This window comes from Phoca vitulina, unplaced genomic scaffold (genome assembly GCF_004348235.1).
Source record: "Phoca vitulina isolate PV1807 unplaced genomic scaffold, GSC_HSeal_1.0 scaffold41, whole genome shotgun sequence".
In the NCBI taxonomy this organism is placed as follows: domain Eukaryota; kingdom Metazoa; phylum Chordata; class Mammalia; order Carnivora; family Phocidae; genus Phoca; species Phoca vitulina.
Genome location: NW_022589744.1, coordinates 7,173,005 through 7,187,314, shown reverse-complemented (window position 1 = coordinate 7,187,314; position 14,310 = coordinate 7,173,005).

Genomic DNA, 14,310 nt, shown 5'->3' with positions numbered 1-14,310 from the left:
TCTTTCTTTCTTTCTTTCTTTCTTTCTTTCTTTCTTTCTTTCTTTCTCTTTCTTTCTTTCTTTCTCTTTCTTTCTTTCTTTCTTTCTTCTTTCTTTCTTTCTTTCTTTCTTTCTTTCTTTCTTTCTTTCTTTCTTTCTTCTTTCTTTCTTTCTTTCTCTTTTTAATCTATCATCTATATCAAATGTGTTCCAGTAAAACATGCTGCAGTCACCAAAGTTTCAAGATATTGAACCTAGAACTCAAGGTTGCTATTTTGGATCAGTGAAAAATTAAAAGTAAAAGGTGAAAAGATTAACCAGTTCCCTATGATGTTTTAATTTTTCAGTATCCGCCCTATGGAGTTTTTCTTCCAAACATTGAATTCAAAGCTATTTTCCTCTAAAAAATATCTTTCTGATATTATTGTCAAAAATTCCAAGTGCTTAGCCCATACCTACATACATTATCTTTGCACTATTCCATAAATATGTATTTTTCAAATCTTTTATTTGATTTCGTTTGGTTTAGAATATCATGGCTGCATGGCAAAGTGATTTGGAATTCAGGAGCCTTGAGTTTTAATATTGTCATTCCCACCAATGAGCTTTTATCATGGAGGATATCATTTACCTTCTGTGTCTTTCAACAAATCATAACCAAAATGGCAATATCATTCATTCTCCCTTTCGCAAGGAATTGTCAGATAACCTAAGATATCTCATCTATAAGTACTTTAACTATAATAACTTCACAGCTTTCAAAGTCTTGAATAAGCCTATGATGCTGAAATAAAATCCAATTACATGCACAGGCTACTTACATTACAATAGAGATAAATGAGATTAGAATCATATCAGGAGAAAATAAAGATTAGCACACATGTTCAGGTACATTAACTCCTGTGTTTTAACAGTAAATTTTTATGTTAGTCTTCAAAACTAAAGTGTCCAAATTCATAACCTTTTTCACAATCAAGAATATGATTTCATGTAAAAAGAGGAACACCATGGCCAAGGGTTGGAAAAATATGTCTCTGTGCAGTGGGCATTCCATTTTAAAGTCATAGATCTGCATTGATAATCTTAAATACATTGTTCTTCAGTTCAGAAATCCTTTCTGACAAGAGGTGCTGGCAGGTCACTTTTGCATGCTAAGCTGACTTGGTGGTTTCATGGTGATCCTTGATGCATGCAGACAGCAAATGAGATGTCTGCCATTCAGTGAGGGCTCACAAGTCCTCTATAGAAATCTGTTGGCTTCTCTGGGCTCACTGTCTTCTATTAAGAGATGAGAGTCATACTATAGGCAAGATAGATTTTTGAACTGATAATTACATGACCATGCATAGACTTTCACATCATGCCTGGGACAGAGTAAAGTCTTGACATATAATGATAATAATAAGTCATTTTCTCATGTAAGTGCATCCTTTCTATAAAATATTGAAAACAGTCAATTCATGGGAAGTATCATTTCTAATAGGACCAATATGATCGTCCCCGTAGTATAATCCCTGAAATTGTTCTTTTAAACCACAGCTGTCTATTTCTTTTGTTTATTTACCCCCACTATAAAGAAGGAACACGACTTTAATACTCGTGAACTCTTATCTTTATATATTATTTTTTAAAACTCCCATGTTCAGGTTAGCTTCTCAAAGGATAAGCATAAATCAGAAACACAAGGGAATAAGTAGACAAAACAAAAGGAAGAGGAAAACAAAAAAAACCTAAAGTGTAGGTAGGTTTGGACTGAAGAGGAGAAGATAAAATGAAACCAGATGGAGATTTATACCTTTTTTCTCAGTTTCACTGAATGGAGCAGATAATCAGAAACATTTCCTCAATGTTGGTTTTCTAATCTCCTCTGTCACCTTCCACCAAAATATTAGGCCAGACAGAGGTTCTTTGCACCCCTCATCTTCTATCACCTTTCTCTTTAGAGAAACATGCACTTTCATGAGCAAGCTCTTAAATGATCACTGAAAGAAGCTGAGTAAATATTTTCAAGATAAGCCTAGAGGTCTTACTGTCTCTAAATCATCAACAGGCAAAGAGAGAGAGAGAGATAGGGAGAGGCAGTTTCCTATTCAAACATGTTGCTTAAGAGCTAATGGGAGTATTATTATGATTGATAGACCAGAATCTTTGTCTTCAGGAACACTTAATGGGATAGGAACTGACCAATATTTACATTGGAGGTGAAGCCACATTTTATTTCATCTGGGGTCAAATATTACCAAATGAGAAATACATTCCTCAGATGGATGCAGCTTTCACTTCACCCCAACCTGGGTGTCTGAGAGTCCCATGGAATCTTGCAACCAATCTCCATTTATAATACTCCCAAGCTTCACATTTCAGCAACGAAGGAGGATCACTAGGTTGCTTCAGTTTTAGGGTGGGTGAATAACAAACTGTAAGGTGAGGAAAGCATATAAGTCAAACTCTGAAAACTATAAATGCTGTAAATGGCTTCTTAACTGCATGAGTGCACAATGACTATAAAGTAAAATGGTCTCCACACAAATCGAAATGGTGGGCTGAATGGTTCAGACGTACAGAAATAACAGCAGTGTGGTTCTGTCATTAATGATGGTGACTGGGGAAAAAAAAAAAAAGTGTGCAATTATTCCAGTCAATAACCAGAAGATGCTTTTCTAATTCTAGTTTGATATTCTGATATTTAGAACAGCGATGTTTTAGATCTGTAAGTCTGTGAGTGCATTCTTTTCCTTTCTGGTTTGTGACATTTTATTAAAGTGAAGAGAACCAGGCAACCCTTGAGATTAAATAGAAAGAGCATTCCAGTGAGAACTTTGGAAGACCTCTCAAGGTCAAATCCATGTTTTCGGCTTGATAGCCAACTGCCTTAAGTAAAAGAGAACGGTAGCTAGCTCAGGACAAATGATGTTCTCACATTGGCTCCGGGATTGAAGACTGGCTCTAAGTTGTTGCCTATATCCCTCCTTAAATTCCTTGTCTCCTGCTCTTTTTTAAAATTACTCCAATCAGGACTTGCCTTTCCAATTCCACCAAAACTGCTTTTAGCATAACCATCAATGACTTCAGTTCTATAAGCTATGGCCAATTACTCGTTTGACACAGTTAATCACTCCCTTCTCCTGGGTTTTCAGAACATTGTATTCACCTAGCTCTAGCTCTCCTCCTATCTCTCTGGGATTTCCTAATGTTTTTGCTTGTTCCTCTTCATCTCCCCAGCTTCTAAATATAGGCATGGTTAAGGGTCAGGTTTTTGGACCTCTTTTCAATCTACAACTCACTCCTTCAGAAATGCTGATGATGCATAAATTTATATCCCAGCCAAGAACTTCTCCCTGAGAATCTAGACTCATAATTCCAACTGCCTATCAGAAATCTCCCCTGGGACACATAATAGAAATCTCAAACTAAGAATGTCCAGTGTTAAACTTTTGATGTACAATCCAAAATCTTTCCTACCTCTATAAATGACAGTTCTTCCCTGTTTAGTTGCTGAGTCAAATATCTTAGAATCATCCTTGGCTCCTCTCTCCCTCCTATATATTGCATCAACAGCAAATCTTATTGGCTTTGACTACAAATTGTACACCAGCTATGACTGTTTCTCAACATCTCTATGGCAAGCACTGTGACCATCCACCATGATCTTTCTGTTTTCTGCAAGAGGTCCCTTTCTTCTTAATCTCCCTGTGTTGTCCCTATAGTCTTTTCTAAAAACAACAGCCAAAAACACCTTTGAAGAATACATTAGATCATATTACTCCTCAGTGCAAAACTTCTGGTGCCTTCCCATATTGCTGAATAAAAACCAAAGTCCTATTGGGAGTCACTCCTCTCCCTCATCTCTTCTTATTCTTGCTCATTCACCCCAGGAACACTGGTCTCCTGGTTCTTCCTTGAATATGCCAGGTACACTCATGCCTCAGGGCCTTTGCATTTGCTGTTTCCTCAACTTGGAACACTCTTCCAGGTGTCTGCATGGCTCATTCTCTCATCTCCTTCAAATCCTGGTTCGAGTGTCCCTTCTCAATAAGGCCCTTTGTGAAATGCCTATTTAGAATTTTACCCCAAATCCCTACACTGGCAATCTTTACCCCATCCCCCTTATTGATCTTATTCCATAACACTGATCTTAAATTTAAATGTGGCTTAAATTTACTTATTTGTTTTGCATATTATTTATCTCCTCCCACTAGAATCCATGCTTCATGAGGGTACAGATTGCCATCTGCTTTGCTCAGTGCTGTGTCTCCCAGTATGTAGAAAGTGCTCGATGGTATTTGCTAAGTGGATGAGTAAAAGTGAAACTGAGATTTTGTCACTGTTTCCTTCCCAATTTCTTTCACAATCCAGTTCCTTTGCTACTATATCTAGTCACGCATTTTCCTATCTTAGGGCACCTGCTACCCCCATGCTCAAGGCCAGACACTTCAACATCTTACACATCTTAACAGAAGTCTCTACCTGTCATTCTTTCCAACAGATCTCATGGTCTCATCCTTTTCCCCAAAGGCCAAGAAATTAATCCATGTTCAGTTGTTATTAACTGATGATAGATTGAATGTATAGTCCTTCCTGTGGGAATTGACATTTTAAGAGTGGTTCCTAAGAGATTTAGTGTCCCGTAATCCAAAGTATGTCTGTAATTATGAATGCAGTTCTTACATGGGAAAACAGGGAAACAAACTTAAGAAGGGACACATTCTACTGTCCTCCTTCAGATCACTTGTATTATCACAAGAACTGAAGACTTAAACCAGGTTCTATGGTAAAATCCCAACTTTTAGTATCGGCTAACCAAAAGCCTTATCCAGATGATACTTTTACAAAAGGTAAAGGTATCATCTTAATCCATTTTCTGCCTTTTCTGCTCCAGTGCAGGCTGTGGTATTTAACTATCTCCCACAGCTGAGAGGCTTGTGCATGACAATGCTTCGGGACTCAATGTTCTACCCAGATTCCTTCTTGTCGAGCAGTACCTGTACCTCAAACTTGAACATGCCCTTTAACAGATGAGGAGGCTCATTTCTCAATTTTATCTGCAGCAGAGATGATTTAAATATTAAACAGAAGGATCTTATCACTCACAAGACTGATAAATCCCTTTAGGTCCATAAAGTTCCAGAAGGACTTTCCATCAGGATTAGAGCTGAGGCTTTTCGTACATGGAATTTGCTTTAGAGAAGTTGCCTAACACTAAGCTGAAAGTATTTTGAACAGGCAGGAATGGAGTAAGATCTGACCCTTTTCCCCAGTGTCAAACTGAATCTCTGTAGCCTTTTTCTTGTAGCTCACAGGCCAGTCTGACCTTTTTCAGCCTAGTGTTCATGATGTTCACCATGCCCATGAGGCCCACTGGGCCCTGTTTGCCCTAGAGGACAGGTCATCATGTGGCTTGCAACTCTTTTGAGTAGAGGCTCTTAATTTCACACTTTGCAACACCATAGGGTCTGGAAGTATTAACCATTCTCCTGAGACCTCAAGACTACTCCCAAGCAATACTCCTCTCCCCTCTATATAAATCACTACTTCTTCAGAACACAGCTATTCATCTAGAGGACGCTCTATGCCTCTTCATGACATTTTTTAGCTACTTACTTGTTACTTCATGCATCAACTATGTAGTCTTGCTTTTCCATCACGTGAGCCTTCATGATCCAGTGAAGGATATTCATTCACACAGGTAGCTCATTCAGCATTAATTAGCTTCACAGTGCTCTGACCTTCTTAATATTCTAATAATTTCCACCTTCTTCAAAGACTCCCTTTCATTACAGCATTTTGAGGTGTTTCTCCTGAAACAACTCTATTAACTCTGATCCTTTAAATTTTGAATATTATTCTTCCTATCCACTCTCAATCTTCATTCATGAAGTCATTCAACAAACATTTACTAAATATCAACAATATAACCCTTGGATACAAAACAATGAACCAAAGCCAAATGCTCCCTCTCTTCATGGAGCATATTTTCTAGTGGAAGAAGACAGAGCTACCTGAAATAATAATAATAATATTAAATATTTTTGTAAAGTGGTATAATTATAAACTGAGATAAGTAAGAAGAGAGTAAAATGTAGACATTATAGTAGGGGATCTAAATATAGTTTGGAATATAAGGGGAGACTTCAGATAAAATCACTATTGAATTGATCACAGGAGGACTAGGATTTAGCCAGATAAAAGTTATTTGGCTGGGGAAGAGACTAACTTCTCTCAAATACAGTGTTGACAAAGCCTCAATTATCTGGAACATCATGGTCACTGGATATTTTGCATTAACACATCAGGCTTCATCTGTCACTCCTCATGCCTTGTGTAGACATGAGTTTCCATAGATTATCACTTTCCTTCAGATTAATGAACTTCACTTAACATTTCTTGTGATGCAGCTTGGCTGGCAATGAATTCTATCACCTTTCCTGTCTAGAAAGTCTTCATGTTAAAGAATATTATTTTACAAAATATAGACTCTAGGTCAACAGATTTTTGTGTGTTTTTATTGTTCTTCCCCAACACTTCAAGGTGACAATCTTGGTCTCCTGCCTTTCGGTACTTCTGTTGAGAGGTCAACAGTCTTTCCTGCCACCTGTGTATAGTGAAACCATGTCCCATCCTTTCAAGGTTTTATCTCCAACCACTTTTTTTTTTTAAAGCGGTTTATAATGTATCTTGTGGTGATTTGTTTTCCATTTATTCTGACTTGGTTTTACTGAGTTTCCTGAATCTGTTAGTTTATATATTTCAGCAAATTTGGAAAAACTTTCATTTTTATCTCTGCAGATACTAAGCTCTTTTTTCTCTTTCTGGTGCTCCCATTACACATATACTAGATTGTTTCATATTTTCCCATGGGTCACTGAGCCATAAACTTGCGGGGGAAGGGAGTGACTTTTTTTTCCCACTCTTTCTGCTTCATTTTGGATAGATTTGATTGCTCTCAAGTTCACTGATTTTTTTTAAGTCAGGAAATTTTTATTATGCAAAAGCTAAACCAAATATAACAAAAACAAAGCACTACTTTGCTGTACCTCTGAAATCTTAAAATCGAGTCACTCATTCAGCTCATTCTATCACTTTTTACTCCAACTCCTATGTATTATCCTTTAGTATTACTCTTTTTCTGACATTTACACCCATATGTACTTGGTATAAATCCTACTCTATGCATTAGAGAGTGTTAGAAAGATCATAGTTCTTTAGTTTTATTTTGTCTCTTTTTTACTTTTTCCCTTCTATTTTCATTATCTAACATTTACAAAACACAGAATAGAAAAAGAAAAATCACAATCTGACTACCCAGAGACTACTCACTTAGAACATTTTTTAAAAATATACATAACATTTACCATTTTAACCATGTTTAAGTGTAAAGTTCTGTGGCACGAAGTATATTCACATTGTTTTGCAACCATCACCACCATCCATCTCCAGAACTTTTTCATCAACCTCAACTGAAATTCTGAATTCATTATTTTTTTAAAAGATTTTATTTATTTATTTGACAGAGAGATACACAGCAAGAGAGGGAACACAAGCAGGGGGAGTGGGAGAGGGAGAAGCAGGCTTCCTGCGGAGCAGGGAGCCCGACACGGGGCTTGATCCCAAGACGCTGGGATCATGACTTGAGCCGAAGGCAGATGCTTAACGACTGAGCCACCCAGGTGCCTAAAATTCTGTATCCATTAAATAAGAACTCCCCATTGCTTCCTCCCCCAGCCCTTGGTAACCACCATTCTGCTTTCTGTCTCTACGAATCTGACTAATCCAGGTACCTCATACAAGTAGAATCATACAGTATTTGTCCACTTGTGGCTAGCTTATTTCATTTAGTATAATATCCTCGAGGTTCATTCAAGTAATAGCATGTATCAGAATTTCCTTACTTGTTAAGGCTGAAAAATACTGATTGTATGTATATTCCATCTTTTGTTTATCCATTTATCCATCAGTAGACACTTGAGTTGCTTATACTCTTTGGCTGAATAATGCTGCTATGAACATGTGTGTGCAAATATCTGTTTGAATTCCTACTTTTATTTTTTTGGGTAAATATCCAAAAGTTGAATGATGAATCGCATGATAATTCTATGTTTAATGTTTTGAGGAATCAGGGACACTGATCTTTCATTCTGCACTGTCTGACCAGCTAAACAGTCTACCCAGTCGGTTTTTCATTCCAGTATTATATTTTATACTTCCACAATTTCCATGTTTCTTTTTTTTATAAGTTTCATTTTGCTATTGAGACTGATTTTTTCCTTCATTGTCTTCATATTTTCTTTTAACTTCTTTAGTATGTGTATAATTGTTCTTTTAAAGCTCTTTGTTTCTAATCCCATTGTCTTCTTTCTGAGTCTATAGTTATTGATTTTTATTTTGCTTAGGGTCACAATTATCTGCTCTTTTGCAGGTCTAGTTGTTTTTATCATGACGTCCCTTGCTGTGGTTTTCTTTTTGATTATTTGGCCTGGAGCTTACTGAGCTTCTTGGATCTGTTGGTTTGTAATTTTTGACAAATTTGGAAACATTTTTACCATTAATGTATAATGGACATAGGGATATCAAGTTCTTGAGTGTTTGGATTTGTTTCCCTCTCTGTTGAGTTTTGTTCTGGTGAGAAGTTCATTTACTTTCACATCAGTCTGATAATTTTATGTGTTTTCAGACTTTGTTAAGGCGTATCTAGCTATGCCCTTCTCCTATGTGTGGACTCACATCTACTGAATGTTAATGCTGTTCAACAAGATTTCTTCATTCTAGATGGTAGGAAATTAAAGGTTTCCCCACCCTGCCCAAGCTCTGATCATTGCCTAGCTCATAGTTCCACAATAACTTGTCTTTACTCAGGAGTTGTTCTTTGCCGAGGCTTATGGAATATCATCTCACACACATACAGCTTGGTGTTCACCAAATCCTCAGTGGGATACCTATGTAGATTTTAGGAGCTCCTTCCCTACCCAGTTTTTCCTCTCTAATGCTGTGCCCCACCAATTCTAGCTGTGCATCAGTAGCGCTGAACTCCATCTCTCTCTTTGACTCAGCAAGACCACTGTTTTCTGATGGGGTTCCTGTCTGTACTGCAGTGCAGAAAATGCCTCTATACAGAAAGCTGGAGCGATCATGGCACTCACCTCATCCATTTCCCTTCTTCAGGGATTACAGAACTGCACTGCATGATCCAACATTGAAAAACAGTAATTTCATATATTTTGTCTGGTTTTATGGTTGTTTATAATGGGAGGATTAATGCAGTGTAGTTACTCCATCATGGCCAGAAGCTGGAACCTCTCCTCTATTTTTTCATCTTTGGTTTCTGTTGTCAGCTTTATAATTCCACCCTCTTCTCAAATGTTCTTCAGGGTGTTATCTTTGGCCTTCTCCTCATTTGATTCACTCTCTAGGATGATCTCATCTGCTCCATGGCTTCAATTATCATTAATATGTTAAGGACCCCTTAAATCTATATCTTCTGCCAAGCTTCTCTTCCTTACGATTCTGAATATTATATTCAATTGCCTATTGGACCGTCCTAGTTAGAAGGATTAAGACATCACCAAGTCAATGTCCAAAACCTAATTCATCATCTCTCTCCATAATGGCCTTTCTTCCTGTATTGCCTACTGCATGTACAGAGACATACTGTCCACCAGGCACTCAAACCAGAAATCTGGGTTTTATCCCAGCCGCCTCCTTCTCTCTAATCCTTTACATCCGATCAGCTACCAGTTCTCAGAGATTCTACTTCTTAAATGTTTCTCAAAACCATTTCCTTCTCTCCAGCCTCGCTGCACTCTCTTAACCCACATCCTTATAATTTCTTCCATACGTCACTGCAAAATTCCCCTAAGAGCTAATTTTTATACATCATTCATTGCCAGGCACCATTCTAAGCACTTTGGTGTACATTAATTCTGAATCCTTATAAAAACTGCATAGAGTAAGTGCTATTATTACTACAGAAGGAAAAACTGGGGCACGGAGAGAACTTCCCCAAGGGTTACACAATTATCAAGTGGCAGAGCTGGGATTTAAATATGGGCAATCTAGGGACTCCTGGGTGATTCAGTCGGTTAAGCATCCAACTCTTGATTTCAGCTCAGGTCATGATCTCAGGGTCGTGAGATGGAGCCCTATGTCAGGCTCCATGCTTAGTGGAGTTGGCTTCTGTCCCTCTCCTTCTACCCCCACCCTCCCCCCCTGCACTGACTCTGTCTCCTTCTTGCAAATAAATCAATCAATAAATCAATAAATCAATAAATCTTTAAACATAGTCAGTCTACCCTCAGAGTCTTTGGTTTAATCATTGGTCTACACTGCTTCTCACACTGATTTCTTACCTCCATACCCAAAATATATCAAAAATCTATACTGACTTTTCTCAAATAGGAATTTGATCATTTCTCTCCTCTAATTAAAATCTTTCAGTATATGTCATCCTCAAGGTACAATCCACACACTAAATTCTCTATGTATTCTACTCTTATCTAAGAATAAGAGCATCTTCCCTTTCTGTGCATTTTTTCTTCCCTATAGTTAGTTAACCTCTTTTCATTATAAAGTCTTCTTTTGGGGGAAAAATTTCCTCACATCTTTTCCCTTACCTACATCTGGGTTTCAAGCTCACACTTCACGTTCCCTTAATACTCTAGTTTTCTTGATATCTTACTATTTATCTCACTATTTAAATCACCTACTAGACTCTGAGTTCTCTAAAGGCAGGGACAAGGTCTTTTGCCCCCACCCGGTGCTCTATTCCCAATGCTAGCAGAGCATCTGACACAGTCTGAGTGTCCATTACATATTTTTTAAAAGATTTTATTTATTTATTTGAGAGAGAGAGAGTGCACAAGCCAGTGGGTTAGGGGGAGAGGCAGAGGGAAAAGCAGACTCCTTGCTGAGCAGAGAGCCCAATGCAGGGCTCGATCCCAGGACCCTGGGATCATGACCTAAGCTGAAGGCCGAGACGCTTAACCCACTGAGCCACCCAGACGCCCCTCCATTACATATTTGAATGGATGACTGAGTGAACACAAAAATGTGTAAAACCAGCTGCATTCATCCTAACTCAAACTTCTATAACGACTTTAATGTTGCCACTCAGAGACGCCCTAGAAACAGTAAAAGGATACTGCTTTCAATGAAAATAATGAATCATCCGCAGATGAGTTGGTTTTAGATTTCAAAATGCCAGCCTCCTGACCTTCAGTGTATTTGAATGGTGTCGGATCAGTTCTTCACAGAGAAGCATTTCTGGTGACAGAAAACTTAGAAGTAACAATTAGGTTTTCCAGTAGCAAATCATCTTTAAACACGGAGGATCAGAGGCGATGACGGAGGTGGTTCAAAAGCCGAAGTCTACGTGGTGATTTCTCGGTTTACAGAGAGATTTGGGAAGCCACCACTGAAGCATTTCTAGTAACATGTACATTATTGATCTTCATTTATCTCAAAAATATTTTAAAAACCTGGTGTAGAATTCTAAGTCATGGTCTAACTATCCGGCCTCAGATAGAAGTTAAATCACTAGGATCTAGTTATACAACTTCTCTCTTCTGCGTGACACCCCGCCCACGCTCTTCCATGCCATCCCACCACTCCAGCCTTGTGAGTGTAGCATCTCTCTCTCTGTCCTTATCTGTGTAGCTAGGAAAGCTCAGAAATTCATCTGGCTAAGAAACTCATAAGGTTTTAAATTAAACTTTTTTTTTTTTTTTTTGTCTTAGAAGATGAAAGAAGATTCAGGACTGTAAATTCTATCTGGACATATTGTTTTTATAAGGGAAATTCAGCCAGCAGGTAACAAAAATAACTCTGCCTCTGCTTACCTCTCCTGCATACCTACATTCCTTTCCCACACTTCCTTTGTTTTTGGTGAAGAAACAGGGACGAACAAAGGTATCTGCTAGGAAACTGATGAATCATCTTTCTTTTTGTTTTTTTTTTTTTACCGTAGTATCTATTCCCAACAATTTCCTACCATTTATAATAATTTGTTATTAATACTAATCTTGTGATCTTCAGGCTGTGGCACCAACTGCATTGGGAGATAAATAGATTTGGTTTCTGAAATTCTAGAGTTCAGTGGAATTTATTGACAAAGCTCATTTCCACTGAGAGTCTTGGTCATCTCTACTAATTAGACACAAGGAAGTTGTCCATTGCTCTCACAAGCACTGATGTTTAGTCTTTCCCCCCTTTTGTGGACATGGTGAAATAGTGCAGAAAATGTACTGCCTGGCAGTGTGCCTGACTTCTGTACTTTCTCCTCCTTTTCTAAGAATGTGTGTAATAATGAGATTTTTACAGGTATGACACTTCAAATAATAATAATAAACCTTGTCCAACAAAGTAGAATGAAGGGTGACATTTTATTATCCCTTTATGTTAGGATTCTGTAAACATAGTTTTTATTAACTTTAAAGCTGATATCTCCCCCATTACAGTGAAAATATTTTTGGGGCCTTTTGAGTTTATAGAGAGCCTAATGAGTAAACACAAGTACATAAAAATATGCCCTTGTTTTTGACACTGGACGAGTAGTTATTCTACAAGATGAGTAGGTAGGTCTCCTGTGGGTTTCTTTTTTTTTTTTTTCTGGTATAATTATTATCTCAGAGAATATACTTACTAGCTTTAATAAAAAGACAGTTGTTCTATCAGAGGTTTTTTACTCTTTATTTGTCTTGTTAAAGGAACTCTCCCTTGTAGCAAAGGCAACTGGGTTCGTGTTTAGAAAATTGCTCAAGATTCTCTCTCCTCTGCTCCAGAGGTTCAAGATTCTCTCTCCTCCGCTCTACTAGCTCTTATCTAGTACTTTTTTTTTTTTTCTTTCAGTGCATTTACATTTTATTTTCAGAGCTGCTGTGCGCAATTCAGAGCTACTTTTGGTCAGCAATTCTAAAACCAAATAGAACCCAGCTTCCATAATTCATACATACAATATTATATTTTAAGTAATTGTGTGTGTGTGTGTGTGTGTGTTTATCTGTTAAACAGAGGAGTTTTGCTCAGATCAGAAGTGTCTCCATGGATGTACATGTGCGCAGCTGAAAGTCAGGGGGCCTGAGTGCTCATTGCAGCTCTGTTCCTTTTTTGTGTGACTTTGAGCTAATCGCTTACATTCCATCTCATGCAGTGTCTGTTCTACAAAGTGAGGGGTTGGACTCCTACTTCCCTTCTAGCTCCCGACTTCTTTTATACATAACCCTTCATACACAACCCTTGTAAAATGTTGACATATGATATGTTTAAGGCACAGGTATCATGTGATATGTCCAAAGTATATAACACAGACACAAAATATGTCTTAAGGCATGCTCAGTATGTTGCATTAAATCCTTAAAACAAAGTTTCTCTAGACTCACCTTACTCTTTCTATTTGAACCCATAATTATAGGATTCTAAGCCATGGAGTTAACTTACTCCCAGCCCTCATTTTGGTCACAAGGTGTAATCTAATCCTCTCAAACTGTGGAATACTAAAAATCACACTAAGGCTGAAAAATGCCAAAACAAACATGTTTTTAACAGATTCAGGGAAAGCAGAAATAAAGTGGTGTTTTCCCCAGGAAATTGTCTGCACTGTCCAAAGCCAGTTACAGCAGGTTTTTCTGGCCTGGCCTTTTGACCATTGGAATGGAACCGCTTTACTCAAAAGAGAGTTCCAAAGTGACTGGGGGGCTGGGAGACAGGCAGCACTTCCCAAAGTCCTGCTTGCTAACGTTTCAAGCCTCTTCCCCTCTGAGGAGTATCTTGTATGATGTTTCCTAGTTGACTTGGCCAATTTAAAATCTGTTGTTTTAACAACCACACCTCTTCTCCCCAGGGTCAAGTGCCTGGTTGGAAGAAGAGAATACCTATGTGATCGATTTTATTCCCTGGTTCATTCCCGCTTCAGGTTGGTAAGTGAGCTAAAAGTGAATCGGCGCCTAAATATCCATGGGTGTTTATGTAGGAGGTTATCATTCACACAATGAACAAACCTCAACCAGAAGATCTTTTCCATGTGCTTGTGCGGGCATGTAACATGTAAGTTCTTCTAAGTGTTGGCAGAGTGGATTTAAAAATACATATATTTGGGAAAATATTTTGTAAGAAAAATACATTTGAAGAGAAACATAAAGATAAAAATGCAATTATATAAGAAAGTTCAACAATGAAAGCCTGGTCCTGCATGTGCTTTATTTATTCTGTAGGTAATCCAGAGTACATTTTAAAATGTTGCTTTGCCTCCATCTGTTCCCCTGATGATCAGAGACCTCTTATTCCTTCACTCCCTACCCCGCCCAACCTCTCCTATCCCAACACACAGCTGCTACATGCTTA